The sequence below is a fragment of the Lissotriton vulgaris genome, chromosome 8 (genome assembly GCF_964263255.1).
Source record: "Lissotriton vulgaris chromosome 8, aLisVul1.2, whole genome shotgun sequence".
Classification (NCBI taxonomy): domain Eukaryota; kingdom Metazoa; phylum Chordata; class Amphibia; order Caudata; family Salamandridae; genus Lissotriton; species Lissotriton vulgaris.
Genome location: NC_141696.1, coordinates 141,417,397 through 141,442,454, shown reverse-complemented (window position 1 = coordinate 141,442,454; position 25,058 = coordinate 141,417,397). Strand labels below are relative to the sequence as shown.

The 25,058-nt window shown below is 48.4% G+C and overlaps 1 protein-coding gene across 1 annotated transcript in view; it reads right to left on the bottom strand.

Annotated features, from left to right (window-relative positions):
- LOC147693626 (acyl-coenzyme A amino acid N-acyltransferase 1-like) overlaps nt 1–25,058 on the bottom strand; it is a 163,004-nt gene that overhangs the window by 47,501 nt on the left and 90,445 nt on the right. The window lies entirely within an intron of this gene.

The window sequence follows — 25,058 nt, the reverse complement described above, 5'->3', positions numbered from 1 at the left end:
ATACACGCCCCGGCTGATCACCCCACTTATGCACTAGAGAGATCCAAATGGGGCAATAAGACGGTGCTACACTTCTTATATGGGGGGGGAGGGGGCCGCCAGCTCCTCCCTGCGACTAAGATTACCTTGTCGGCGTGGCGCAGAGCGACGGTTAGAATGGGCTGGCATGAAAGGCCCACCCGCCAAACACCCCTATGGTCATGTGGGTGGCTGGCTGAGCTGAACAAACTACGGGGATTTCAAAGGTGGGACGATATCGGCATCTCCACAGTAGGGGATGTCATAGCAAGGGGGGAACTTAAAACCTTCCAGGCGCTGCAGCAGGACTTTGGCCTCCAGAAAACCCAATACTATAAATCCCTACAGTTGCGACATGCGTGGGGGGCACAAAACATATCTCTCACAGACATACCCCAGTTTGCACCACTCGAGGGCCGCCTACAGCAGGAACGGATACAGAGGGGGGCAGTCGGAAATGGACATCCTAATCCCACCAGCGAACCTATGCAGGCATCTCCTCCTAACTGTAATGCAGGCAGGACATAAATCTAATACTAGGCCAGACACCTCCTTGCCAGGAAATTTTAGGAACAGATTGCCGTATCTGAATCTCAAGTATAAGCTTTTTGCAAGCGGGGGAGAGATTCAGTCCAGAAAGGGTTCAAATTGAATGCATGACTTTACAGCTAGAATTTTGGTTGTTAACTGGCCACTGGTCAGATTATTTGTAGAGTTATTGCCCACCACCTCCCAATATCTGGCTTTTAATCTCAATAAGTCATCTCTTGTGACCCCTTCCGGATTTTCACACAGGTCCCCCATACCTAATGTCTTGCACCAGTCTGCGATATGTTTAAACCATGGTAAGGTTTTTGCACCATTAATCATCATAACCTCCTGTAAAGAATTTCGATAATTAATAAGTTGGGGGGTTGTCCATAGGCGCAGCCAGTAGGTTAGGGGTTTCAGAGCAGCCAAGTCCCCAATTCTCTTCAACCTTAGATCACAGAAAAGGGGAATGAGAGGAGTTGTAATCGGTACAGAAGTGAGAGACCTACCAAAAGTGTTTTCGCAAGTCGTTAACTTATTAACCGAGGTGTAGCCCCAAATCTCATCTCCGTACAGGGCTCCACTTTGGGCTTTTGCATGGTAGGTTTCCAGTGCTGGCAATAGGGGTTGAGAGTAAGATTGTTTATAGAATCTTAGTATAGATTAGGACCTTTGGCATAGGATTAAGTAACTCTTGTTTAGATGATATTCCCAGTTGAGTAACTCACTCAAACCTATGCCTAGATAGTCAAAGTTTGTAATCCACTCCAGCGGCTCTTGTGTGATCCTGATCTCCTGAAGACCACCCCATACTTTCCCAAACACCATATATTTTGTCTTGGAGGTGTTGAGTTCCTATCTCCGATCTTTACAAAATTCTAAGAATCTAGCCAATAATACTTGCAGGCCCATTGGTGTCTTAGATATTAATAAGGAGTCATCTGCAAAGAGCAGGATAGGGACTTTTTCCCCACTCAAGGAACGATCATCATTCTTTCTAACCATTAAATGTCTAGCCACATCATTGATGAACAGGGAAAACAGGGTGGGAGCAAGAACGCAACCTTGTCGCACCCCATGCCGTATCAGTATCTTCTCAGTGAGTTCACCATTTTTCCCCCATCTGACTGGGGTATAATTATCCATATGGAGCTGTGCTATCACTGTTACCAGATCTGCAGGGCACCTAGATCTAGCATAATCTTCCACAACAAGTCGCGCGGTACTAAACCAAATGCACCTCGCAGATCTACAAAAGCTACACTCGCACGCGTGCATGGATTGTTACACTGTACACGTCTTGTGTCTTTCTTTAATGTGCGTTTATTCAGAGCTTAACATCTTGATTCATAGCGCTCTAGGAAGGACTTTGTGCTCACAGCATATTACTGCAACTCTGCTCTGTTTAATTCTTTTTTAATCGTCCCGTTTTTGCCTATTTTGTTTTGGTTCTTAGTTTACCTTTTTCCCCTGCTTTTACCTGAGGCCGTCCGCAGACTTGCACGGCTGTCACGCTTACCCCCACTCTAATTGTGAGAACACCGCGTTATCGCGGGTCCCTTGCCCACTGTCTCGTTTGTGGTGGCCATTTTGGGAGGGGGTACACTGCCGGCGGCGCGGTCAGTGCTCTAGTTTATTGACGCTGGGCGAGCATAAAGACAGGCTCTTCCCAGGTGAGCGCCCTTAACATCTTGATTCATAGCGCTCTAGGAAGGACTTTGTGCTCACAGCATATTACTGCAACTCTGCTCTGTTTAATTCTTTTTTAATCGTCCCGTTTTTGCCTATTTTGTTTTGGTTCTTAGTTTACCTTTTTCCCCTGCTTTTACCTGAGGCCATCCGCAGACTTGCACGGCTGTCACGCTTACCCCCACTCTAATTGTGAGAACACCGCGTTATCGCGGGAGGCTTGCCCACTGTCTCGTTTGTGGTGGCCATTTTGGGAGGGGGTACACTGCCGGCGGCGCGGTCAGCGCTCTAGTTTATTGACGCTGGGCGAACATAAAGCCAGCCATGCTGACGCGCAGGGTCATCACGCAGCGTCATCGCCGGAACGTCGCCGGAGTCTCGCCAGAGTTAAGCCCGTCTGTGCCCGTCCGGGCCCAGACGGGCATAGGGCGCATTACTCTGCCCAGCTCGACCGGACTCACGGATCCTACTCGCAGGTACTCCAGTAACACTTTACTTTCGCTACGCTTTCCTAGAGACCCTAGTTGCGGCTACCAATGGGCAGAAGGTGTCCCCTTTAAGAACTGCTCCTTATGTTGCTCCGGTAGTTCGTCAAAAGATCGCATTCAAATTTCTATGGCTCTGCTTAATTGCAGGTCATTGCCCTGTCACGCCACGGAAATTAATTCGTTGATTCTGGACCACAGCTTAGACGCCTTGCTTCTTACTGAAACTTGGCTGACCCCATGCTCAGGACCTGATATTGTCCAAGCCCTTCCCTCCTGGAAATCTTATGTTTCATTTAGATAGGCCGGTCGGGAGAGGGGGAGGAGTGGCCATTTTGTACAGAGATAAATTTACGTGTAAAGCCTTAGATAGCGGTATGGATAACTGTGAAGGCTGTCAATTCTCGCTACTTATCTCTCCCACCATTTCTATTGCGGGCCTTCTCGTCTATCGGCCTCCTGCAGCGATAGGGAATTTCACTGATTCTTTTCTTGAGTCGGTTATACAATTAGCCGCCGCGTCTTCCAACTTTATAGTCCTTGGGGACCTCAACCTGCATTTTGAAGATCCGAGCGATGCAGTGGCGAGAGACCTACGAGGCATGTTGGGAGCACTTGATCTGCAGCTCATTAACATCGGAGCTACCCACAACAAGGGTCACCAGTTGGATGTGGCTTTCTCTAATTCAGAGAACCTACAGGCCCTGCCGCCCCTGGCGCTTCCTTGGACAGACCATTGCCTAGTCCCCCTTAGGTGGCAGTTGGAGAAGGGGAGAGATCCTGTACCCAGACGGTATACAGTTGAGCGGCTACGGTCCAGGCTGCCAGTGGACAGCTGGGCGGTTGAGTGGCGAGAACCTGTCCCCCTCTTGTCTCTGACCCAATTACAGCTGACCAGCACGTGGAAAATTGGCTGTCTAGTTCCCTTGATCTAATAATACCGAAAAAGAAAAGGCCTACCAGGGAAAGAAGAACTGGTTCCGCTCCCTGGTACACTCCTGAACTTAGGTGTCTGAGAACAATCTGTAAAAGATTGGAACGGGCATGGAGGAGAGAGTGGAATGAAGAGAGCCGGCAAGACTATAAGGTAGCCATGAGGAAATACAAAGTTGCTTTGAAGGACGCGAAAATTAGCTACTTCAGTGACAGGATTGATAGGGCGAGTAACTCCTCAGGGGAATCCTTTAAAATCTTTAAGGATCTTCTGAAGGCTCCGGTCCCTCCAGTCGTGCATGGTCACCCTCAGGTAAAATGTGAGGAGTTGGCAGACTTCTTCCACTCTAAAATAGTGAAGATCTTGTCCTCTTTGCCGGTGACGTCACAGATTTTGAAGGTGGGTTTTGGCCCAGTAACATGCCCTTTTGAGCTGTCCTCCTTTGGCCTTTTACGGAGGAAGAGGTTGTAAAAGTCCTGAAAGTAATGAAGAGTGGGTCGCCTAGTGACCCAGTGCCTATGAAATGGCTCAAACAAGTGGCCAACATTCTTTCCACCCCGCTTACGGACCTTATCAATCTTTCCCTCTCTCAGGGTACGGTGCCCCAGAGTTGGAAAAAAGCAGTTGTTAAAGCACTGCTGAAAAAAACGGGCTTGGACCCTTCCAATTTGGCCAATTTTAGGCCCATTTCACTTTTGCCCGGGTTTTCTAAAATTGCAGAAAAATTGGTTAATCGCCAGCTCTCACACCATCTTGAATTCCATCGTTTGTTGGGAGACTCCCAGACTGGCTTTCACCCTGGTCAGGGGACGGACACGGCCTTATTGGCAGTGGTGGAGGAAGCAAGGAGCATTCTTGATTCAGGGGGGTCAGTGGCAGTGATCCTCCTGGACTTGAGTGCTGCCTTCGACACCGTTAGTCATCAGGTGCTCCTCCAACGTCTGTCAGAGGTGGGCATTACGGGAATGGCCCTGAAGTGGCTTGAGTCCTTCCTCTCAGACCGTTTTTATCAAGTCTGGGAAGGGGCAGAGCAGTCAACCTTGTTCTCTCTTCAATGTGGAGTCCCCCAGGGCTCATCTTTGAGCCCTACTTTATTTAATGTTTATATGACTCCACTTGAAAGAGTGGTCTCCCCTTCAGGTGTGAAGATCATCAGCTACGCTGATGATACTCAGCTGGTAGTAGGTCTGACCCAGCTGGCGGAACGACCTGAGGTTCTCCACGACTGTCTTGCCAATGTACATCGGTGGATGTCCCACTCTGCTTTGAAGCTCAATGGAGAAAAAACTGAGCTGATGTTGCTTGGTAAATCCAGGCCTTCACTCATAGCTAGTTGTTGGCCCCGGTCCTTGGGCGTTCCACCATCTCCTAAGAAGGAGATCAAGAGCTTAGGAGTATGGTTGGAAGAAGATCTGTCCTTCAGGACACACGCCAGGAAGACAGCGGGGATTTGTTTTGGCCTGCTGCGGTCAGCTCGCAAGGTGTTACCGTTGCTCCCTGATTCATCAATGAAACTTCTGATCCGTGGTCTTGTTTTGTCTAGACTCGATTATGGGAACGCGTTGTTCCTCGGTGCCCCGGAGTCGACTTTTAAGACCCTCCAACAGGTTCAGAATGCAGCCGCTAGACTGCTGATGATGGTCCCTAGGAGACAATCAGCTGCTCCGGCCCTGAAAACTCTTCACTGGCTCCCTGTTAAGGAGCGGGTGAAATTCAAATCCTTATGCACTGCACACAAAATCCTGCATGGGAGGGGCCCCTCCATTTTGATTAATATGGCACGTCCATATAATCCACACGGGCTCTTCGCTCTGACCAAAAACACCTGCTTCAGTCAGCCAGAGTTAAAAGAGCTCGTTCGGGTGGCCGGCGTTTCTCGGTGCAAGTAGCGGCAATGTGGAACTCCCTGCCCCTTAAGATACGCTCAGAGCCTAACATCCGGCACTTTAGGAAACTCCTCAAGACCCATCTGTTTCCGGTGTAGTGGCTGAGTTTGAGTCTTTTTCCTTCGCTGTGTCCAGCGCCGGGATGCCCCTGGGTAACTGAGCGCGTTATAAATTTCACAATAATAATAATACATAAAGCTTCTGCCTCCTGGGGGCGTGGCTTGAGCGCCGATGGGTGAGGCGGCGTGAGCTGGTAGCTCCGCGCCCGATCCCGCTAAAACATCCTGTAAAGTCTCCTGATTGCCGGCAACGAGACAAAATCGGGTGTCGGAACGGTTAAGCAAGGGCTCCCGTTCGACACGGCAACCTCCGGTGCTTTTTGAGCACTCTAGCCGCGGATCTGAATACCGAAGCGGATGGCGAGGAGGAGCTAAAATGGCGGCGGCCGGCGGCGAATAGCGAGGATCTGGACCAGCGAGCCCGTTCTGTGCCGAACGAAGTGCACTCCTTCACTCTGCAGAGCCATCGAGGAAATCAGGTCAACACTCCTGGGGAATTACATGCTCAGCCAGTATGGGGAGCACCTGGATGCCGAGAAACTTGCAGGACAAAGCGAGACCGCAAAATGGCGGCTGGAGGACTGCAATGACTGCCTGAACAGTGCTGATCGCTGTGGCTGAAAGGGGCTAATCACGGCTACCAGTGCGACGGAGTGCACACTGTGATGGAAATCCTATGCCCGCCTGCGAAAGACTGTAGTGCTGTCAGGCAAAATCCCCCCGAGGGGCGTGGGCGGAGAGGCTGCCACCCAGGTGCCTAACAGAGAAGCGACCGGGGCTCCGGACGACCTGGAGGAATCCGGAGGACAGGACGAGCGATAGCGGACCACCCTCCTGCGGAGCAGATTGATCGCGCCCAGTCGCTGTGCCCGGTAAGTGTGGTGTTGGGGACCTGCGATCAGCACTGCGGAGGTGGGGCGGGGAGCAGGTTCACAGCGCCGCATGAACAGGGACAGGGGCGCATGCAAGGAGGCCTTGGGAGGCGAAACCAGACCAAGAGCAGGCGATGCATAAAGCGCTGAAGACTCACAGTCCAACACAGGAAACCTTGTTGGAGCAATAGAGAGGTCCATTGAAGCTACTGATCAATGCGCAGGGAGCAGCAAGAAGAAAGACGAAAGCACCGCTTGGAGGGCGTTCACATAGATCCCAGTACGTCGTGATACCGGTGGAGTGCGAGGATGAGGACTGCACAGTGTGTACTACTTCATGGGGAACAAGGCTACTAACGAAGAATTTGAGAACACACTGGGACCCGACCGCTACAGGAGCGGAGCAAGCGGAGCAGGGGAGCCCTGATAGGTGGCCTGTGCCAGGAAACGCTACTCGGGGGGGCTGGCGCTGAGACGTTGTTGGTGATGTGAGTTGCGGTCCTGTGACTGCCCCTGTGAATGCTGGACCTAGAGTAGAGAGGGCTCTGAAGGCAGCGAGTCCGCGCTGCCTACACCAAATCAGCTCGATACCTCCAACAGAAGTAGGCCGTGGGAAGAAGCGCAAGGTGCCCCCACATGGGCAGGCTCATTTACACTGTGCAGAAGAGAGACCAGCCGCAAAAGATGAAACCCAAAAATAGGAAAGAAGAGACTGGGGCACAAGAGGACAATCATGGTGCAGGTGGGGAAACAGAGGGGGCGATGTCAGAAATAGGATTGCAACAACACTAGATAAAATACTGGAAGCCATAGCCTCAACGAAGGACACCCTACAACAAGATATTGCGCAGGTTGCCACTGGGTTGGGGCTCCTCCGTGCAGATCACTCGAAGCTAGTCGATAGGGTGAATGAAAACGAACTAGCCATCCAAACACTGACACCAGCACAGACGGCTATGGAAGTAAAGCTGGGAGATGCGCTGAGTCGCTTGGAGATGTTAGAAAAGAGGGCCGAGGATTCCGAAAGTAGGAACCGGCCCAATAATGTACGTGTAGTAGGATTGCCGGAAAATACGGAAGGGTCGGGCCTGATTGGTTACTTGGAGGGATGGTTAAAACTGTGGTTGCACAATTTGAAAAACAGGGGACCCCTACACCTAATGCATACACTACTTGTAGGGAATAATTGGAACTCTTTTTTGTAAAGTAGACAGTAGTGAGCTAAATCAATAAGCCACAAAACCCAAGGAAACCATCCAACTAGTTAAATAAGTATTGTGACATGTAGTTGGAACTGATGGAAACAAAACTTATTGTTTGTATATAAATTGATTTTTTGCTTTATTTAAATTATTTTCTTCATTTTTGTTAGACATTTCTTATATATAAATATACATATATTGCATTAAAAAGTCAATGATAGACATCTACCGCTTTGCTTACTCCACTAGCCCCACTCAACAGCATTGTCATTTGTGTTGTTCACTTTTCCTCTTTTCTTATTTGTAATTTAGTATGTCTTCACATATATTTTGATTTATAAATATGTCTATCATTGACTTTTTAATGCAATATATGTATATTTATATATAAGAAATGTCTAACAAAAATGAAGAAAATAATTTAAATAAAGCAAAAAATCAATTTATATACAAACAATAAGTTTTGTTTCCATCAGTTCCAACTACATGTCACAATACTTATTTAACTAGTTGGATGGTTTCCTTGGGTTTTGTGGCTTATTGATTTAGCTCACTACTGTCTACTTTACAAAAAATAAAAACTGTGGTTGCGCCAGAGGGCCTTGCCCCCTTCTTCACACTTGAGAGGGTGCACAGGGTCCCAGCTCGTCGACCGCTGCCTGGCCGGCCTCCCCGACCAGCAGTGGCCAAATTGCTCCACTATAAAGAAAGGGATACGCTGATACAAAAAGCGCGCACAGCAGGACCCTTCAAGGTCGGAAATGGCACGGTTACCATATTCCCGGATTACACCCAGGAGACGCAAAGGCGCAGGGCTTCCTATCTTGCTGTTAAAAAAGAGCTCAGAGAAGAGGGGATCCAGTACTCACTGATTTTCCCAGCCAAACTGAGAGTGATAGTGGATGGTACGACTCAGTTCTTCATGACACCCGATGACGCATGGACATGGCTAGAGACATATAGAGCGGGCACAGATCATAAAGGCCCAAAACGCTCTGACCCACCAAAAACATCACAGATGCGAAAATCCCAACGTCTCTGGAAACGGAATAAAAACCTGCAGAAGCAGCAATCAGCCCAAATGGCGGAAGATAAGCAAAGAGCGCTAGCAGCGACAGCGGAGATTACTGGGTCACAGAGGGCTGAGTCAGTGGCAGGAACGGAATCGGAAGAAGAAAAGAGGAGGTCGGACACTGAAATCTCGGAATCAGATAGCACAAGGGGACCTGTGGTCACGCCTAGAATGGCGGATGGAATGACTGACTAATGACGGACTCATTTAGACCATGGCGGTTGAATAAACGATGAGGAGTGCTATGAGGGGTTGGCGCACCTGGAGGTGCCAATAAACACACTAAACGCGATTTGTTGCCATGTGGGATCCAGGGCGACGGGGCCTAGGCGACAGCTGCTGCCTGTTGGAGCCGAGTCACCCGCCCACTGCCCTTACGGCACTTTGTAGCGGCTGCTGCAGGATAGTTTTGTGTGTACTGTTGTGCAGTTTGGATGGGAACTCATAGCTTGTTATTGGGTCCTGTTCTGGGGGGGAGGGTTGAGGGTGTTATGCGGGGTGTTGATGTTTGGGGACATGCTGGTGGTGTGGGCAGAAGCAATGTGAGCGCGATGAAGTTGAGCAGCATATGCAATGGGGGCGTTACCTGACCTAAGATGCATCACATGGAACGTAAGGGGTCTGAACTCAATGACTAAGCGCCACAAGGTTCATGCGTATCTGGTGAGAAGGGGGATCCACATAGCCCTGATACAGGAGACACATCTTACCAGGGCAGAGGGACAAGCGCTGCAGCGTAGGTGGAGGGGACAGGTGTTCAGCACAGCATACTCGGCTTTTGCTAGGGGAGTGCTCATATGGGTGAGGGCGGGGGTCCCTTTTTAGGCAACTAGACAGGTGTTGGATCCGGAGGGCAGATACGCAGCAGTGGAGGGGAGACTCTATGGTAGGGACGTTGTGCTGTGCAGTGTATATGCTCAGAATGTGGACCAAGCACGCTTCTTGGACCGCCTCTCGGGCGCGCTGGCGATCTACCTGGGAGGGCCTGCGATAATGGGTGGGGACTTTAACGCCAATCCGGACATAGACCCAGACAGGTCCCATCCACCTTTGGCAGCTGTGCCGGTTTGGAAACTGGCCAAAGACAGGGCTGACTGGCAAGAAAGATGGGAGTTACTGGATATCTGGCGTGAGCAGCATCCTCAAGATAGAGATTACTCTTTCTTTTCATCCATACATGAGCTCCTTGTCAGAATAGATGCCATCCTCTGCTCTCACTCAATTTCCTGTATGGTGGCTTAATCTGAATACCTCACACGTACTATATCGGATCACAACCCGCTATTAATGTCCATCAGGTGGCAGCAGGCACAATCTGTGGTCCCGACATGGCGTCTTCGCCCAGAGACACTGGAGGACCAGGTCTTTAAGACAGAACTAAGAGAGGGCATTGAGCATTATTTCCAGGAGAACCAGGGAACGGCTTCCACCAGAGCAGTTGAGTGGGATGCCTTCAAGGTCGTTGTCCGGGGGCTCTGTATTAATAAGTATTTAGGTGCCAGGAAGACAGTGCTAGGGGATGTGGCGAAGGCTGAGGAGAACTTGATGGACTTTGAGCAGTGGCGACCAGAACAGCCGACGCTACAGACGCAGCTCCTGGAGGCGAAGGAAAAGTTTGCGGTTGAGGTTGAGCGGCTGCGTAGCTTTGACTATAAGAACTACCTGACAAAAGTCCACACGGAGGGGGACAAGGTCGGTACCCTGTTGGCAAAACTGGCGAATCCAATACCGAGAAGTAGCCCGATCATGAGAATAGAGTCGGAGGAGGGCCTACTGGTCCACTCACAGGCACAAGTGCTCTATAGGTTCCAGACTTACTATGAAACTCTGTATCAGAGCAGGCTGGAAGCTGAGGAAAAAGACATAGAAGATTACTTGGCGGAGATTCCGATACCGCAATTGACCGCGGACCAGGCAGAAATATTAGGCCAGGACATCACCCTAGCTGAGATAAGGGGGGCAATTAAACAGATGGCAAGGAATAAGACACTGGGACCAGATGGCCTGCCCGTTAAATTCTATGCGCACTATATTGACATATTGGCGCCTCCATTGCTGGAGGTCTACAGGAAGGCGGGGGAACTGGGCCACCTACCACGGTCACTGAGGGAAGCATTAATTATCCCACTATTGAAGCCTGGACGGCCGGATGTAGATGTGGACTCTTATACACCCCTCTCCATGCTGACGGTGGACTATAAGATCCTAAGCCGAATACTGGAGACCCAACTCCTGCCTTGCATGACGACGTTGGTGGATGCCGACCAGTCGTGATTCATCCCAACTAGGAATACTGCTTCAAATATAAGACTGTTCTTGCGGGTTCTGGTGGGGGACTATGAGGGTCTGCGCTCCCCAGCAGTCCTCTCTGTATATATAGAGAAGGGGTTTGACAGTCTGGAGTGGGTTTTCCTCGACAAGGTGTTGGGACGGTTCGGACTGGGCGACCGATTTAGTGCATGGACGAGAGTGCTGTATTCCTCGGCTACTGCAAGGGTACGCCTGAGGGAGGTGATCGCCGACCAATATATGGTGATGAGGGGGACGAGACAGGGATGCTCATTGTCACCCCTATTATTTGCGCTGGCAATGGAACCACTGGCGATCCAGGCTCGGTCGGGATTAGCATGCCAGGGGCTGCAGCTTTGTGGTGTGCCTCACTATGTATGCCTGTATGCAGATGACTTGCTCCTCTTCCCGGGGGATACAGGGGAAGCATTACAGGGAGCAACTTTGTTGCTATCACAATATGGGGCTGTTTTGGGGATACAAGCAAACTGGAGCAAAACGTGTCTTTTCCCGGTCCGACCGGGTTTGTCGCCACCGATGTCACTTGGTGCGATTGCCTGGGAACCATCATGCCTCACCTATCTGGGGGTTTGGGTTTATCATGATAGCCTGGATTTACTAGAGGGGAATGTGGGACGATGTATTAAAGCCCTAAAGGGATGTATGGCGTTCTGGTCAACACTCCCTCTGTCATTGGTGGGCCGGATAGCCTTTCTTAAGATGGTACTGCTCCCTAGATTGCTTTACTATTTCCGTACGTTACCGATCTGAATCCCACCATGCATATTTAAAGACTTACGGTCATTGACCATAGATTTCCTGTGGGGCAAGGGTAGGAGACTAGTGGCACTGACGACCTTGATGAGGCCTAGGCTGGCTGGCGGGCTGGCTGTGTCCGTCTTTGAACTCTACTATTTGGCGGCGCAGCTGCAAGTTTTGACACAATGCATAGCACGGGAATTCAGAGGACCGGAACACGCACGTGGGCAAGGAGTGCAGCGACATGTCCTCTCTTACATAATCTTGCAGCAGAAACTTGCTCTGCGGGACCTGACGGGGGAAGAACGAACCCTGAGGCTTTGCTGGAATAGGACTCAGCGTAGGGCAGGGGTAGCTCGCCCATATGCGCCGGAAATTCCTCTAGGTATGTTGACAGCGCTTCCGCACGGAGGGGATTGGTCCCCTTTGAAGGACTGGGAACAGCTGGGCATCCACATGGTTGGGGATCTGTATATGGATGGTGAATTGATGCCTTTTCAGGCGCTGCAGGACACATATAGCATTCCAGAGGGCGGCTTCCTGCTATATGCGGCAGTTGCTGTGGCGATTCGGGGACACTGGAAAGGTGGGCGCACAGAACCCGATACCGCATTAGCTTGTCAATATGTAGTAATGGCCGCAGGGACGATTAAGGCAGTCACGTGCCTCCACTCTCGGATGTTGCAGGATGGTTTACAACCACTGGTCGCACTGAAAGCAAAATGGAAAGTGAGCATAGGGCGCCAGATCCCGGACACGACATGGGAACACATTCTTAAGAGAGCGTGGAAGGGGAGCAGAAATGCCCGGTTCCAACAGATACAATTTTACATTCTACATCGCGCTTACTTGACCCCTAGCAAAATTAGGAAGTACTTCCAGGTCCATGATGCAGCGTTTCCCAGATGTCTGGAGAAGGAGGTGGAACTAGAACATATGCTGTGGCATTGTCCATCTATTGGGGAGTATTGGGCAGAAATAGGGGACCTCCTAAATGCAATAACTGATCGACAACTAGACTACGACATAGCTACCTGTTTGCTGCACTGGTTTCCACACACAGCTAAAACTAAAATAACCAGCAAATTTATTGATTTAGGTTTATTACTGGCCAAACGAGAGATAACTTGGCACTGGAAATTGAGGGCGGGACCCTCGAGCAGGCGCTGGCGTATGGAATTCTGTAATGGGCAGAGTGTGAGAGTGTGATCCGGCTGCGTCAGGCTAAACAAGCTGATAATGATAAGGCGTTAGAGATGGCGAGAGCGTGAGAGGCCCTGACTCAGGCCTTGCGAGACTCCAAGTTGGAGGAAGAAGATGAATGACCGATAATCGTACATGTGATCATCAAACCACGAAACTGTTGTGCAAAGTTGTCCCTGCAGCTGATAATACACTAAGATATAGAACTCTGGAAAAGCCCACACCATCGAGAATAAGGGGGGTAGGGCTTAAGGGGGAATTAGCGTTAAATTGGGAACATGTTTAATGGAAATGGATGATGTGATAATTGTAGCATATTGCCTTTGATTTAGTGAGCAGATCCAAACTTTGGTTAATGTTGCTGGGTCAAGGAATCAACCCCCCACTGGTGAATTTTCTACACTGTCCGCACTCAGGGGCATATTATCTACATACTGCGACTTGGTCTTACAATCCACCTCCCATTGTCAATAATGACAAGTCAGGTTTTTTTTATGGCATTAGGATCCGGCGATAATGGGGGCTTAGCACGCCTTTTCTGTCCGCTTCGCTGTTCAGGGGTGTTAGACCTGGCACCATTGGTGTGGGTCTCCCTTCCATTTTTTTGCTGTTGCCTCATGTATTTTTGCTGGTATTAGATGCTTTGGGCACTGTGCCACTGCTATTCAGTGCCACAATGCAAGTGCTCCCTACTGTAAATTGATGTATTGATCAGTGGTTCTATGTTTGGCTATTTGGTTTACTTGTCAGACCCTAGTCTAGTGCACTGGGTGTGCCCAGGGCTTATAAATCCAAATGCTGAGGGTGGGCTTGCAGCACTGGTTGTGGCACCCACAGAAGCAGCCTTGTAAAATGTGTCTAAGGTCTGCCATTGCAGAGCCTACATGCAGTCTGGTACTGTCATGCTGACTGGGCAAGTGCACCCACTTGCCCTTCCCTTAACCTTCCCTTTTCTTCATATCAGTCACCCCTATGGTAGGTCCAGGAGCAGGGTACATTGTAAGTATAAGGTAGGACAAGCCCTGATGTGTGTGGCATGTCCTAATAGTGAATTACAGCCATTTTTATTTTTCACTATTGCAAGGCTACCTGTTCCCCATAGGCCAGAATGGGCTGTTAGAGTTATTATATTTTATAATCCTAACTGACTCAGAGAACATGGTGGAAATTCGAGTTTAGTATGCCTGAACTCAGAATGATAAAATACATCTTTTAGTGAAGTTGGTTTTTACATTCTGTGTTTACAAATGCCACTTTTAGAAAGTAGGTATTTGCTTGTCTAACCATTCAAACCTGCCTCTGCTAGGTTGTGTATTCCTTTGTCTGGTTTTGTGAGTGACAGGGCTGGGGGGATTCCCAGAGACAGGCTGAGTCATCCAGTTGTGAATAGAGAGATTTGCATCTAGATGGGAGGGAGGAGTTGCACCTGAACCTTGAATAGGGCTGTGCCTGCCTTCCACAATGCTGGCTCCACCTCCTGGGGAGTGGCTGATGTCTCTGCCCTGCACACTAAAAGAAGAGAAGGAGGCCTGTAAACAAAGTGCTCCAGGACTGTACTTATCTTCCACAATGCTGGCTCCACCTCCTGTGGGGTGGCTGATGTGCCTGCCCTGCACTGTGAAAGGAAATTGGAAGTCTTGTAAACAGGGTACTTCAGAACTGGTTTGGACTGGGCAAAGGCCCCTCTCCCCTCAGAGAACAAAGGATTTTGGGGTATAAATATTGGGACCCTGATCCCATGAAATTAGATCATTTTTGGACTAGAAGAAGAAACCTGTACTGAGGAGAGGAACCAGAAGAAACTGAGGAGGGATTATTCCCAAGCTGAAGTGCTGCTTGGGGGATTGGCCTGCAGTTGTTGCCTTACTGCCAAAGGAAGGAGAAAGGAACTTTGTGTACTTTGCTTTCAACTTGGGAAGGATCTCCAAGGGCTTGGAAAAGAGCTTGCCTCCTGCTGAAGTCTCAGGGACAACAGACTTCAACCCCCAGCTCCCAGAGTTCTTTGGTAGTGCCTGCTGCTGTTTTGGGCCTTCTGAGGAACTGCGTGTCGCAAGGAGCTGGAATCGCGACTCAACGAGAAAAAGCATGTCACTGTTGCTGTGCCTGCCGTCGCAACTCCGAAGGAGGGTGTTGCCGCTGGAACTGTCACACTGCACCGCATCGGAGAGAAGCGTGCCACAACGAAGAGGAAGCATGTCGCCATCGCTGCTGCTGCCGTTGTAACTCTGAAGGAGGGTGTCACCGCTGTAGCTGTCGCACTGCACTGCATCAGGAGAATAATCTCGGAATGAGGTCGAAGCGTGTCGCCGTCGCTGTGCCTGCCATCGAAACTCCGAAGGAGGGTGTAGTCGCTGGAACTGTCGCACTGCACCGCATCGAAGAAGAGCACCTTGCATCCCCGAGAAGCGCCCTGCCGTCGGAGTTGCTGCCGTTGCATCTTGGATGTCGCTGCTGTAGTTGTCGCATGGAGCGGAAGCTTCACGCACCGTGGGAGAAGAGTGTCGCCGCTGGAGCTGCTGCCGTCGCATTGTCAGGGTGTTGCCGCTGCAGTCCACGGATCGAACCGAGAACTTCTCGCATCCCCGAGAAGCATGCCGCATTTGGTAGATCTTCATGTCGTTATTTCTTTGTATGTGAACTTTGCCGCATTCCCCTCGCTGCAAAATTGCTTGTCGTGGAAGCGCAACGCAACCTAAGGTACATTGACGCAAAGTGTTGCATCTAAGAACTGAACTGAACTAAGCCTAATCTACCATCTTAAAGTAACAGTATTGTGTATTTTTGTCGTTTATGGTCTTGTTGTAACTCTATATAAAGTCTACTTATTTTTTACATAAAACCTGTGTGGTGTCCATTTGTAGTGTTGTCACTAGGTTACTGTATGTGGTCACTAATACCTAACACACAATGCCTCTGAGATAAAGCCTGTCTGCTCATGCCAAGCTTCCAAGGGATTGAGCTGGGGTTATTTTAGGAGTGTACTCCCCTTATCCTGACTAGAGGCGAGGGTTCCTATGTGTCACACATACCTACCTGTGCCAACTAGAGACACCCAAATCTAACAAGGGGAAGCATTGGTAATAGCGCGATGTTGGTTTAGTGAGCATTACACATGCTGCCCTAGGAGGGAACGCCTACATTGCATCTAATGTATATCGCTAGGATGCTTGCTGTTAGTAATTTGGCTGCTTAATAATAATAATAATAATAAGAGGCTTATAGAGCGCATGGCTACCTCCAACGAAGATGTCCTGGCGCTAATAGTGCTGATGATCTAGTTTTGTGACACCCATTAAGAGTTAAGGCAGAGTGAAGAGCCATGTTTTTAATGCTCTCCTGAAGATCTGTTCAGGATGTATCTTCCTTAGATAGTCAGGTGTTCCACAACTTTGCAGTTTTAACCAAAAAGGAGCGACCTCCGGTCCTTGCATTTGCAAACCCGGGAATGACCAGAAGGTTCCTACCATTAGATCCAAGTGTTCTCTTGCTTCTGTACTGTACGAGTCTACGCCTCAAATATAGAGGACCGATGTTGTTCATTGCTCCATGGGCCAAAGTAAGGGCTTTATACTCTACTCTTCTTTTCACTGGCAACCAGTGAAGACTAATCAGGTGGGGAGTTATGTGGTGCCGCATTGGGACGTTACGCACAAGCCTTGCTGCTGCTTTTTGAACAGTCTGCAGTCTTCCTAGTAAATACTCTGGAAGTCCCATATGCAGACTGTTCTGCGTAATCAAGTTGGAAGGTGACCAATGCATGCACCACAGTCTTCCTACACTCCATGGGAAGATAGTGGAGAAAGCTCCGAAGAGCCTTCATCTTCCAAAAACCTTGCCCCAAGACATGGGCAATTTGCACTTTGCTAGACAATTGTGTGTCAAACTTAAAGCCCAAATTTCTGGCAGATATAACTGGAAGAGGCGGGGGGTTTTAGTTCACCCGGCCACCAGAGCTCTGACCATGGGATAGTGGATTGATTAAAGAAAGAGCCTCCATCTTTCTGTGTTCAATCTAAAGCAGTTCTCTGTTATCCATGAGGAAATATTCAGAAGACATTTCTTGAACATAACAAAGGCCGTCTCACTTTTCTCTTTAAAGGAGAACACTAATTGTGTATCGTCCGCATATGAGACGACCTTCACCCCAAATTTCTCAATTACTGCTGCCAAAGGAGCGAGGTACACATTAAAAAGAGACCTGAGGGACTCCACACTTTACAGGGCTAGCATTAGAAGTATAGGGTCGGAGAACCACTTGCTGCATGCATCCCTCTAAGAATAAACGAAACCAGGCACAGACCGTCCCTGACACCCCAAGATCCTTAAGTCTGTTTAAAAGGATCCTGTGCGCCACGGTGTCAAAAGCTGCGGACAAGTCCAGCAACACCAGCATCGCACACCTTCCTTGATCAACAGTTTCCAGAATAGTCTCTGCTACTTCCAGCAGAGCCGTTTCCGTATTATACCTGGGTCTAAAGCCGGATTGGGAGTCGTGGAGAAGATGGTTCAATTCTAGAAAGTCCTTTTGTACTTCCTTTTCTAGGATTTTTGCCGAAGCAGGAAGGAGAGAAATTGGTCTAACATTGTTACGCTCCAGAGGATCAGCATTTACCTTTTTTAAATCTGCTGGACAAATGCATTTTTCCTACTAGAGGGAAAGAACCCTGTAGTCAACGAAACATTCCAAATTTCATGCAATAGCGGGAGAAACCATGGTGCAAGAAGTTTGAAAAATCAGGCCGGGCATGGATCCATTGGAGAGCCTGATTTCATCTTATTAAGCTCCCCCGCCGAAGATTCAAACTCTAAGGAACAGAACTCTTCCCACATACTAGTCACCGACATTGTCTGAGATGGAGGATCTAATGGTCCCGGAAGTAGAAAGGAGTATTAAATATCCTGAATTTTTGTCATGAAGAAGGTGGCTAGATTTTCAAATAAAGTTTTTGAAGATGGAATAGTACTTGCCAATGCTACCGGTTTCATGAACCCCTGAACAATCTTAAACATTTCTTAAACTGATTTGTTTGAGGAGCTAATTTGATTGGCAAAGAAGGTTTTAATGGACTTACGCTTGAAAGCATGGCTTTTTTTAGTGCTGTTTTATAAATACACTTGTCTGCCGGCTCATAGTGTTTGCGCCAAGCCTCTACAACCTTTTGCACAGACTCTTCTCCACCCGAAGCTCGTCCGTAAACCAAGGCACAGAGGGGTTATCTCGGGTAAACTTCCTATTTTTCATTGGGGCTTTAATACCCAGTGCTGAGGTAACCCACTGATTAAAAGTCAGTGCATCATGGCTGGGATTTCCAGTAAGCACGGGGGAGGTGGTCTGTAACAGGAAGTCCATAGAATCAATGGAGACCCTACTCCAGTTCCTCCTGACTTCCTGGGTAGTACTTGCCAAGTCAAAAAAAAAGGAATCACACAATGATCTGACCAAGTTATAAAAAGCAAATCCTCCACCTGTAATGTTTGATCGTTAGTAAAGAGTAAATCAAGCATATGGCCTGCCATGTGTGTAGGTGCAGTTACCTTTTGCGTCAGATTTAATCCTTTTAGGGAATCTTCCAACTGCACCGCTAAGGAGCAATTGGAGTCATCCATATGGACTTTAAAAACTCCAAGAACTGTCAGGTTGGTTTATTTCAGTGATAACGCAGCAATGATGTCATAAAGTTTCAATAACTGGGCTCCAGGGGCGTTAGGGGTTTGTAGACCAATAATCCTGCCATTGAAGGAGTTTGTTCTGATCTAACACAGTAAGACACGGCCTCAATTTGCCCCAAGTTCTCAATTCCCTTAAATGTAATCTCCCAGTCATCTCTTATAATAATTGCAAGGCCCCCTCCAACCCTATTTTCAGACCAATTTACGGTAGAGATCCTGAAGCCTGCTGGAGTAGCTAGTGCTATACAAGGGTTAGAGCTATCTCGCAGCCAGGTTTCAGTTAGGAACATAATGTCCCAAGCATTTGTCTTTAAATTAAGCCAGATATCATCGCATGTTTTGGCAATGATCTACAGTTGGTAAGGCATGCCTTAATGGCGTTCTCTGAGGGGTCCGTGTGTAACCTATATGAATGAACTCCAAGCCTGTCTTTATCTTCCTTGGCCTCGTCCAACCTGAAGTTAAAAGTCTGCCATTGATACTCACAGAGACTGCCTTCCTTATATCCTTCTGATCCTTGGAGTCACCAGGCATGCAGGCCTATTGCAGTTTCCGGCGGAGAAGGCAAATAATTGCTTCTTACTCCAACTAATTCTAGATATTGAGCCTTTCTGGGCAGCATGGTTAGAGCTGGCCGCGATCTGGACGCGGACAAGCGCAGATGGGCTTGCCTTTGGCATGCCTGCTGCGCGCGTCTGCTGTGCGATCGTGTCAACCTCCCCCTTTTATCAAGGGCGTGCACGATCGCGAGCAGTGAAGCGGTGAATCAGGACCCCTAGCCTCCTAACATAGGACGGTATTTTAAAAGAGTATGCCCCCGGAGCATTAAACACAGCTCTACCAGTTCTCAGCAAACAGTAACAGTTACAATTTTTAAAACAGATACTAAAATCGGTAATTTGCCAAGTATGACACCCCTCCCTCAATCCTTGCCACAGCTTGGTTGAGAGATTGTCAGACAACACTGGTGCACAGCAGCGTCATCCGCCCCCTTTTATCCAGGGTGTGAGCGATAGCGAGCAGTGAAGCAGTTAATCAGAACCGCTAGCCTCCTAACATTTTAAAAGAGTATGCCCCCTGGAGCAAATAAACACAGCTCCACCAGTTCCCAGCACACAGTAACAGTTACAATTTTTTTAATTGATACTGAAATCGGTAATTCGCCAAGTATGACACCCCTCCCTCAAGCCCTGCCACAGCTTGGTTGAGAGATTGTCAGGCAACACTAGACAACACTGCTTACATGCACTAATGCATGCTAGCGCCGCCTTCCTAATAGGGCAAAAAGTGCCGCTAGAGCAGCGGAACTGCTCTTGATAATATGCCCCTCAGATCTTTCAGGCAGGACCGCTTAAATTTGCTTGGGGCGCTTACTTCTGAATTTTGTACTGGCACCTTATTATTTATTTTATACATCAATGTTTTAACAGCTCACCTAGCTTCCTCCAACACAGATATACCCAGAATTGGTGGCTTCCCAATTTTCTGTTTTACTATATGCAGACGACATGGCATTGTTAGCCCTCACCCCAAAAGCCCTGAGACATCAGTTGGATTGTTTTGTTTTGTTAATACATAAATTGAACCTTAATACTAATTACTCCAAGTCGCATATCATGTCCTGCAGCCCGGGTTAACTAAGGCTAAACAAAAATAATATCAATGGACATGTTGACTGTCGAGAATTTTTGTTACTTAGGATTACATTTTAGTTATACATGGTCATAGAATCCCCATTGTGCTCGGCTCAGTGCCAAATTAAGCAGAACTACGGGCAAAGTCTGTAAACGTATTAGACCGCAAATCAGGGGGACTGTGCCTCCCCCTCTGAAAGTTCATAACTCCCAATGTATCAGTGCAGCTACCTACAGGACAGAAGGTTGGGACGTTTGTCAATGCAGTTCTATCCAGGCAAAGAAAAAACGCTTTTAGCAAAGGATATTAAGTACACCGCCTTCCACCCCCACCCTCATTATCCATCTTGAGCTTAACTAGGGTTTCATTGAGAATACGAACCAGCTGGTGCCCCTCTCTATGGGTTAGTATCTGGTCGAACCCAGCAGCTAAACTTTGTAGGTACATTATAACTGACTGCCTTACGTTGGTCAAAGCTAGTTCCGTACCCCCTCCTCGCTTCCGAAATTATGTCACTGAGCTGCAGGACGAGCAAGGTAGGATATGCAGATCCCTACCAGAACAGCTAACCACTCTGACCGATTATTATAAGACATTATACACGTCACAGAGGCAATCTGTACTAAATTTGAGGGACTATTTTGAGGACGTGGCCCTCGCTTGGCTGGGAAACGTGCAACAAAAATTTTTAGCACTGGAACTAGAAGTGGACGAAATTAAAGAGGCCATAATGAGCATGAAATCAGGTAAATGTCCCGGATCTGATGGGATTCCCACATTCTGGCCCCCATTCTCAAGGCAGTCTTTTATGAGGCGCTGGAATAGGGTGTACTCCCTGACACCATGAGAGAAGCGCATATATTGTCTTTGCTTAAGCCTGGTAAATCTCCAGATCAGTGCGACTCCTATCATCCACTGTCTCTCCTAAACAGCGACACCAAAATCCTAGCCAAAGTGCTAGCCACTAGGTTGAACCTCCTCCTTGAAAAGAAAGTGCTGTCGGACCAGGCGGGATTCGTCCCTAACCGGGCTACCTCCCATACCCTCCGTACTCTCCTGGCAATACTTCAGGACATAGACCCCAAATGCGCGGCGGTGGCTGTCTTTTTAGACGCCACCAAAGCGTTCGATTCAGTGGAATGGGACTACCTGGTTGGGACCCTGGCATATATGGGGCTGCCGGACCAATTCATACAGTGGGTCAAACTCCTCTACAGTGCGCCGCTTGCCAGGGTTCTCCTTAACGGATCTCGCTCAGATCCCTTCTATATCTCCAGAGCGACTAGACAGAGTTGCCCTCTGTCTCCAGTCCTGTTCGCTATTGCTATTGAACCTCTGGCGGCCAAACTGCGCCAACACCATAATCATAGGGGTCTAATCTACCCCTCCAGACAAGTCCTAGTCTCCCTTTACGCGGACGATATTACCCTGTACATTCGCAACCCGCATGAGAACTTAAACCCAGTATTGAGGAAAATTACCAAATTCGGAGTGATTGCCGGAGTGCAAATGAATTGGGGAAAGTCGGCAGTGTTCCCGTTGACCGACCACACACCCCCCTCACCCTCTGGACTACCCATTGTAATGGGAGGAGTCAGATGTTAAGTACTTGGGGATATATGTCTCCAGGGATAAAGACACATTAATGAGAACAAATTACGTACGGGCCATGACTAAAGTGACTGACAACATCACAAGCTGGCTCAAACTCCCTCTTTCAATGGCCGGATGGATATCATTAATTAAGATGCTGATAGTTCCCAAATTTGTATACTTGATCACATTTTTTCGCCACCCTAAAAACGCAGATTATCTGATTGATTTGGGGGGGGGGGGACAAGAGCAGCTGAAATAGACACCCTTACACTCCATATCGTTACGGAGGTTTTGATGTACCAGATTTTGAACAATACTACTATAGTGCACAGGCACACTTCACGGTGTACTGGTTCCACCCCCCCCTCTACATGCCCGCTCTTGCAGTTGAGGATGGTCACATGGCACCGGTCCCACCAGCTGGGTATGTGTTTGCCCCATATAAGGAGAGAGATAGAGACCCCTCTACCGTAGACTGCACTGTTAAAGCGTTGCACTGGCTGGCGAGAGAAGAAGGTGATGCACAGCTCTACTCCCCTAGAATACCCCTAAGTAATTGCCCGACCCTACAAGTGATGGCTGAGAAAATTTGTCAAAACATATTAACTAGACTGAATTATTACATATGGGGGAATCTCTTCCTCGAAGGGACATTCCGGTCGAAGGAACAGTTTTTCGGAGACAATCCTTATACGTTCATGGATTTGTTTCTTTATACTAGGCTCCGACAGAGCGTACGGGCCAAATGTCCTGACTTCCCAGCGGAACCGGAGGTGTTCACTTCCCTTCACCTATTGCTGCAGGAAGACGCACCGAGACACGTCACGTCGGTATTATATGCAAGAGTCAGATCTGCACCCCCCATCGCAGGCCAGGGCCAGAGCTGATTGGGACAAAGACTTAACTGAGCCACTCACAGATGATCAGTGGGAACTAGCATGTAAACAGACGGAATTGGTCTCCGGGAGTAGCAGGCTCCGCATGCTCCACTTGAATTTCTTGCACTGGCTGTACCACACACCTGCCCGCTTGCACAGGATAGGTTTGCGGGAAGATGACAGATGCCTTAGATGCAGGCAGGGCCCAGCTGACTTTATACACTTGGCTTTGAGCTGCCCTAAGGTGGCTGAATACTGGGTGGAGGTCTTCATGGGGCTCACCGATATGTTAGGAACCACTATTGAGCCACGTCCCACAACGGCGCTACTGGGTCTATCGCAGATATTAATACCCCACATGGAAAGTTTCTTCTTATGGGCATACTGCTGGCATGACGCCAGGTGGCGTGCCGATGGGGTAGAGGGAGAGCGCCTAAATTCAAGGGATGGTTATACGACATGACTACATGGCAGGAACACTTGCACACTTATGCGGAACAACTGCCAATGAAATCTAGGCCAAAAGACATCTGGGGCCCGCTACTGACTTACCTTGGAGAGAATCAAGATGAGGGAGAAATAGGTCATCTGGAGAGGGGGCATGGGAATGCGACGGAATGCAACGGCATGAGAACTGATGGGGTGTGGGGGCGGATGGTGGGGAGAGGAATGACCAGGAAGCCGAGTGGCGGCAGACGCTATGGGACCCTAATTAATATTTATTACCCTCAGGTCTGTCTATATTACGGGACTTGCGCCCCACAGACTGCAACATGATAGACTGTCTATGCCGGATTATTAACTGCGTATACCCTTGAACTATACTCAACTCACGAAGACACCATGCACTGCCGAAATGTTGGGGGGGACTTGGGGTAAGGGAGGGATGGGAGGGACATTGCGGGAGGGTAAGTTTGTTGGTTGAAGGTATTGTTAATGTACTGCATATAAGCTGTGATCCTGTATACCCTGTATGTATCTTGAGATAAATGGATATAAACATATTTAAAAAAAAAAAGAAAAGGTAGTTCCGTACCTTGGATGAGTTATGTAAGAGATACTCTTTGTTCCCTTGGCAAAACCTGGTGGTTTACCAAACCTATTCAAATCCCCAAAAACGCCGACTCAGAGGTGAAAACATTATTCAGGGCCCACCTAGCATATAGTAGGCTGAATTCTGAGTTAACCAAACCCTCGCTGTTACAGTATTATAGTTTTCTATATACTGACAATTCCCCTTTTTACTTGTCGCTGGATCTGTCAAGATGGGAGCAGTCCCTACTTTTCCACTTCAGAGCTGGTACAATTTACTGGTCCCTCTTTGTTAAACATTTTTAGACTTAGCGGGGAACACAGTCTCCTGCTGCCCCTGTGATAATCGTTCTGCCCAAACTCCATTGCACTTTGTTCTTTTGCAATTTGCACAGCTTAGCATGAAAGCTCTTTCAGAGACATCTTTTAGGGAAGCTTGGCCTTTGTCGCTGCAGACCTGCCCTTCTCCACTTACAACCTTTGTGTTCACCAGAAATTGTTTAAACTGTCTACGCCTTCCTGAAAGCAGCACTTAGGGATAGACATACCATATTGGGTTAGTCATCAGTACCCCACGCGCAGAATGGCTGATGACACAGGACATGGCAGGCGTGTTGGGTTAATTATCAGGGGATCACATGGCAGACCCTACATGAGGTTTTTGTTTTCTCTCTATCTCCCCCTCATGCCCTTTTAGTTGGAGCTTCTTCTTTTAACTCTGTAATGGCGCTCTGAAATCTGACTTTGTTCTATCCATTATGCACTTTTTAAACTGTTTTTAACTTATGATCATGTCTAAACTCTTCTATGTGATTACAGCTATGTGCAACGTTTTTATGTACTTTTATGGCCTTTTGTTTTTAGAGCAAATAATGTTTTTGAATTGAATTGACTCAATATAACACTTTCTTGGGAAAAGTTCATGAACATTTGACAAACGAAGCCAAAGATATAGGCATGTCAAAAATGATTTTATTCAGAAACATGGTCCTAGCAAAAACAACCTACTGGCGACCACCAGTAGGTATTGGATATACCTATTATCTGGATGGATGGATGGATGGATGGATGGATGGATGGATGGATGGATGGATGGATGGATGGATGGATGGATGGATGGATGGATGGATGGATGGATGGATAGATAATAGATAGATAAACCCTCTAAAAAGCGTCACCCTCTCCAACAACATTAATGACCTCTCCTATGCCAACAAACAGCTCATTCTCTCCCTCATGGACAATACT